The sequence below is a fragment of the Octopus sinensis genome, linkage group LG19, assembly GCF_006345805.1.
Source record: "Octopus sinensis linkage group LG19, ASM634580v1, whole genome shotgun sequence".
Taxonomy (NCBI): Eukaryota; Metazoa; Mollusca; class Cephalopoda; order Octopoda; family Octopodidae; genus Octopus; species Octopus sinensis.
In genome coordinates this window covers 37645939-37652787 of record NC_043015.1, presented here as the reverse complement: position 1 = coordinate 37652787, position 6849 = coordinate 37645939, and positions in this window count along the sequence as shown.

Here is a 6849-nt window from a genome sequence, read left to right as displayed (position 1 = left end):
GTGTGTTTGCGTGTTCTGTCGATGTACATGTCTACTGACGGCCAAATATTCGTTATAAACATGACCGAAGCACTTGTATTGCAAAGTAATACGAAGGTAAACAAGGCGAGTTTGCATTTTCGAAATTGTATTTCCCATAATTCCTAGTATAACATTTCCTCTTCCTGTTAATAAGTGCACCTCACGATATAACTAATTCTGATCTACCTATTACAACATTTTACGAAATGTGAATCCTGATTAATATACTCGCTGTGATGTTGGAGACATATCCTATTTTTGGAGTAAAAACACCCTTAAAATCTATGGATTAATGTGCCCTTGAAACGGCCGTAAGAGCACTACCAACAACAGTTTATCTAATCAGGATTACCTATTTTCTTGGATCGGTTACTTATATCTTCTGAAAATCTAATCCCAACATTATGATTCTTCTTTATTCGCTCTTTTCGTAAGACTTTATTTTATTCTCCTTCTCGTAAGGGCAAATTTATTTTTAAATATATTTTACAACACCGTTCTCCAACGCCTTTTAACACGACTGTAATTCTAAATCTCTCTCTCTATATCTTTGTACAGCTAAACTTTTATACATCTACACTTTTATAACTTTATCTCATTCGTCTACTTATATATGTATATAAAGTTTTTTTAATATTTATGTATTCATAGATTTTTAATATGATTTACTATTATAATGATTGATACATTTGCATATTTGAAAACTGATATACATCGATCCTTGGCGCAATATATGTTTACATAAATTGGTGAAGCAATTTGAATTCTCCTTAACATTATGTGTATGTATGTATGTATGTATGTATGTATGTATGTATGTATATACATTATATACATATATAATTTATAGGTTAGAGACAGGTGTCCTCCCTCTCTCTAATTATATATATATGTAAATAAATATATATATATATATATATATATATCCAAAAAGCGATTCTCAGACAGGACTGGCCGAAATGTCACTCCACACCAGGCATTGGCATGAAAATAGAATATTTCATGTCTGTTGTGTAAGCCATATGTCAGAAATATGTCCCAGAGCACAAGGCCAAAACAAATAGGAACAAGATTCCAAGGGAGACCAAGATCATCATAAGACAACGGACGAAGTTTGCAAATCACCTCAACCAACATTCCAAAAGTAGCGAAAAGTCCCTATTAAAAACAACACTGATGGAGATTGAAAAAAACCCTGCAACAATACTATGTGTGAGAGAGAGAGAGAGCAGCCAAAGTAGCCTGGGTTATACAAAGCCTTGTTTCATTATGCGATAGAACCAGCCTCAGTACGCCGCAAGATAGGACCCCTCTTCCAAAAGGATGGCTCCCTCTCAGACAGTCCAACTAAGGTCAGTCAGATACTGAATGACCAGTTCAAAAGTGTCTTTAACACTCCGTTGGAACACAAACAAGTGAACGAACCAGTGGATTTCTTTGCCGCCTCACCAAAAACGAGCGAGGCAGTTACAATGGAATACATCGACATTAGCGAAGAAGATATACTACTAGCCATAGACGAAGTGGACACAAACTCAACCGGTGGTCCAGGTGATTTCGCAGCAATCCTCCTCAAATCGTATAATTGTAACTTGGCAATGAACCTATCCCACGGGAAAAAGATACAAACCTGGGTAGTGACTTCAAAGTCCATTCTTCACCAAGTGCCGCATATTACAGGGGGCTCTCAATAATAACACTGTAGCAAAACGGCGGTGCCCCAGCATGGGCACAGCTCCGAGCTGAAACTACAAATATATATTATAATATACATACATACATACATACATACATATATATATATATATATATATATATATATATATATATATATTATATATAGTTTTCTGCCTACCAGATTCATTCACAAGTTATTGGTTCCCCCGAATATAATAGTCCCGTCCAATTTTGCAAGGTGCCACAAAGCGGGAATGAACTTCGAACCGCCTGATTTCGAAGTGACCTTCTTAACCACACTGCCATTTTTTGGTTCCTTTGTAGAAAGGAATATAGAGAGAATTCGCATCTGATGCCCATTAATTATAGACATACAAATACTTGAAACAAATAATGAGAGTATAAAGATTTATGATATAAGGTTCGGCAGATGTTAACCACTGAGAAATGATGGTGAATCGTTCATATAATTTTCGAGAATATCAACAAAACAAACAACATCAGTTTATAATTTTTTTCGAAATTATCACCTAGGAAAGTTGGAGCATTTTAAGCGGTTGGTTACGTAATCGTATGGTTGGAAGATTGGAACTAACTGCGAAAGTGTATGGACTAAGAATTTAACCTAAGTCACGAGTTTACCGATTGTTTGTTACAAAAATTTAGGAGAGGGAATATGTAGAAATCAATCGTGTACACTATTCATTCGGGTAGAAATTTGCAAATAACCACACATACAAGCAAACACACACACACACACAGAGGTATTTCTGCACACACACACACATACAGAGGTATTTCTGCACACACTTGCACATACATGTCTATATGTGTGTGTGTGTGTGTGTTTGCTTGTATGTTGTTGTTTGTTCCTTCTCGAGCCATGCCTGGCTCATAAGGGCCGGTTCCCCGATTTCATTGGTATATAGGTTCCGCACATGGACGGAACACCGGTGCGTCGCTGGTGAGCTGCTAGATGCAGAGAGAGAGAGAGAGAGAGAGAGAGAGAGAGAGAGAGAGAGAGAGAAAAAGAGAGAGAGAGAGAGAGTTATGCTGAAAGTGTCAACCATGACCTTCTGCTGGAACCGTGTGGGGATTAAGTGTTTCAGTCATATACACGCAAATCGCCCGGACTGAGATTCGAACCTACGATGCCTTGACCGCGAATCCGCTGCTCTAACGACTAGGCCAGGTGCCTTCACATACATACATACATACATACTTTATATGTATATATATATATATATATATATATATACACTCATACACACACACATTTATCAGTCTGTCTCGTCCTTTATTTATGTGTGTGTGTATATTTATATATGTATTGACTTATGTATCTGTGTATGTAAGTGTGAGCATATAAAAATATAATTGGATTTTTGTTTGCTTGTTCCCTTCGCCTTCCCTGTTTCATAATAGATCTCCCCAAATTGTGAAAATGAAAAAAATGTCTTGACACACCACTGGTAAAGCGTAGTAAAAAACAAACCAATCAAATAGCTACTCCACCACCACTACCACCACCACCAACAATAACTACTACTACTACTACTACTACTACTACTACTACTACTACTACTACTACTACTACTACTACTTCTTTTCTGTCATACGATGAAGCCAAACCATTTGTGTGCAACGAACTTCAACCGATATATATGACTACTAAAATAATTTCTTCGTATTCTCTCTATCTCTCACTCTCTCTCCCTCTCCATGTATATATATATATATGAATAATCGCTCATATATGTTTACGTATATATATATATATATATATAATTATATATGCATATACATATAAATAATCACTCCTATCCTTGTTTTCTCTCCCTTTCACTCCTTGCTCTTCACCCATTTTCCTTTCCTCTCTCTCCTATCCTTTTCCTCTCCCAATCTTCCTCTTTTTGTCTTTTATGACTTCCTGTTTAGTTTTTTTCTGTATTCTTCCGGTTTAAATATTTTACTTTCTTTCTTCGTGCTTCCATAATGTATACATAGGTGTCAGCATTGTTTAGCATTCTACTTTTCTTCTTTTTTTCCGTTCTCTTTTTCCTTCCACACTTTTTCCCCTGTTTTCCATCCCAATTTACACACACGCAAAAAACTTTTATACATATACATATTCGCAAATATAAAAGCACATATACATACATATATACATATAAGGTAGATATATTGAACGCAAACATTACATTATGAGAAGAGGAAAATATAATAAATGTTCTATAAGCCTAACTCTTCAACGGTCAGCGAATATGCCCAACGTTTCGGAAGTTAGTCCGTCATCAGCAAAAGGAGAGAAGCAGATAAATATTCAGTGGGCAAAATACAAATCGGGCAATGAGTTGGATTAGAAACCAAATGACAATGTTGTTCTAAGCAGGGAAGTTAGAAAGAGAGGAACAAGGGTGTGTGTTCATGCCTGGAAAGGTGCAGAACAGATGAATTATGTATCGGTCATCGTATGGTGGGTGTATATGTATACAGGTGAGCAAGTGCCGAAGTATAGGCGGCCATGTGGTGTAGATGTGCATAATCAATAAATGGGAGATGTGAAAGGAGCTGAGAGCAGGAGCCAGTTTGAGGAAAAAGAGCTTGCCTGTCGGAAATCAGATGGCGTGATAGATGTTGGTGCTATATATATATTATATATATATATAATATATATATGCCAAAATTATCATAGATATAAAACCATGTATCGTACTCATGATTCTTAAGCAAAAACAAAAGCAAAAATTGTCCTGAAATATATTTAGATCATAAATAATAAAAAGTTAACCATGTAGGTTATCTTGATATTTCGTTGACTTTTTGCCTCATTGGCCGCTGTTGAACAGAACACGTTTTATCCTTAGCAAGACTATATATAACAGTAGCTGGAATTACGAATGACTGACAATTTGTATCATTGCAATTTTGTGTTTACAGAAAACATAGATAGAAAAAGAGATACGTACAAGTACATACATAGTCACGTATCCAAACATAGATAAAAACTATATAAACATAATCTAGTACATTAACGCACCTACATTCAACCTCCATATATATATGTACATGCGTGTGTGTTCTTTTGTAAAGCCACAATGCTTCAGTTTCACAGAAACTTCAGATTCTGCTATATGGATTTTCTCTTCTCTAAAATGCTTTCCTGGAACTCATGCAACCGTTTCTCTCTTTCACTCTCCAAATATAGATAATCTGATAATCTGATAATCTGATAATCTTGTCGAACGATTATGCATATATCTGAGCGGAAATTTCTTGACTCTTAAATCAATGTAAACCTTACTAATCTTAATCGTACTTTTAAATACTCCATGATTATGTAGATTTCATCTAAAGGGCAATTAATCTTGAGCATACAAATTCAGTTTGAGTTATCTTTATAATTAATTAATTCGCTCTATTATCATGAATTGTTAATTTATCTTCACTCACTGAACTGATGTTTGTGTAAGATAGTGCATTCTGAATATGCTAATTAAGAGGCGATTCGGCAAAATTAATTATAATATGTATATGAAAATGGGAAAATCTTGTACAAGAATACATTTCAGCTCTTGGTAAAATCAATTCCAAATTTAAGTGGTTTCTGAAAGCAAAGAATTCGCCCATAGCCCAGATCTCACCTTCTTAAATTCAGCGCACATTATCACTTAAATAAATATTATGCCGAAATCTACTACGCACGAATAATTCACAATAATAAATTAAATAAAGATTAAAAGTTGACTAATTAGTTAAGTGACACAATCAAATTGAAATATCTCATCTAATTACTAATGATGTTAGTAATATAGTTATAAACTTTATTGGCATAATGAAGTATCCCCTTCACTTCAAAGTTTATTATATCTGTCAGAAATATGCCGCTCTCCCTCACAGCATTTTATCGATCAGCCTTTAAGCCCAGCCTTACAAATCAAATTTATTCACAAAAGTCTAAGCGCTACCATACATAATTACGATTTCTTTCCTTAATCCATGTCCCTGTGGATTAAATGGTCCCTTTGTAAACATGTGGTTTTAGGTTCAACACTGTACAGCGGGGCAAATTGTGTAGGTCGCTTGTAATAGAATCTAGAGCCAACCAATGTTTTGTGAGTGGAGTTCGTAGACGGTATCGGTATGAAAGCCCGTGCCTTAGACTTCCATTGTATATATATATATATATATATATATATGTATGTATGTATATATGTATGTAGGTGTGTATGCTTGTGTGTGTTTGTGTGTATGCGTATGTGTGAGTGTGTGTGCGTGCGTATATGCATGTTTCGGTGTCTGCGTTTGCTCCCAACCATTTGAGAACCATTACTGGTCTTTTTTGCCGTTTCGTAACTTAGCGATTGAGCAAATGAAATCGCTAAAATTAAAACTGAAAGAAAAAAAAAACCCGCAAGTGTAGCAGGTAAGGATCTGAATAACGAAGAAATCGTAGCAGAAATTGAAACACGTAAATAACAAGATTTAGAGAGATTTGAAAGCAGTCCAACATGCACAGATATATAAATAATTGGGTGGCTTTCTAAGAATGAATGTATATACATACATACATATATATATATATATATTATATATATATACATACATACATATATCTATATATATATATATATATATATATATATATATATATATCTATATATATATATATATATATATTATATATATGTAGGTCCGGGTTGATTCGGGGTTAACCACAGTAAATAAGTAGGTACTCAATACATAGCAGAGTAAAATTAATTTATTATATAGAAGGAGCTTGTACAGGACTAGAACGTTTCATTCAAGAGAAATCTTATATATATATATAAGTTCATCAAAATTTAGATTCATATGATTATGGTACTTAAGTTAAAGGCACCAGAATTTTGTATGGTATTGTCCATATAAGCCCAATGGGGTGATTATAATCAAAATAAGCAACAAGGATATCCAAGGTAGTGTAGTAGAATTGTTTCATGCTACTTCATTTTATTAAACCCTGTAAGTATTACATCAGTTTTAAAATGTAGACCAATCTACAGCCGGAGAATGAACATACTACCATCATGTTCTTAATGATGAAATTAACCTCTCTGTCTATATATCTCTCCTCTTTGTAATGTTGGCAAATGAAATAAGTATAAGAAT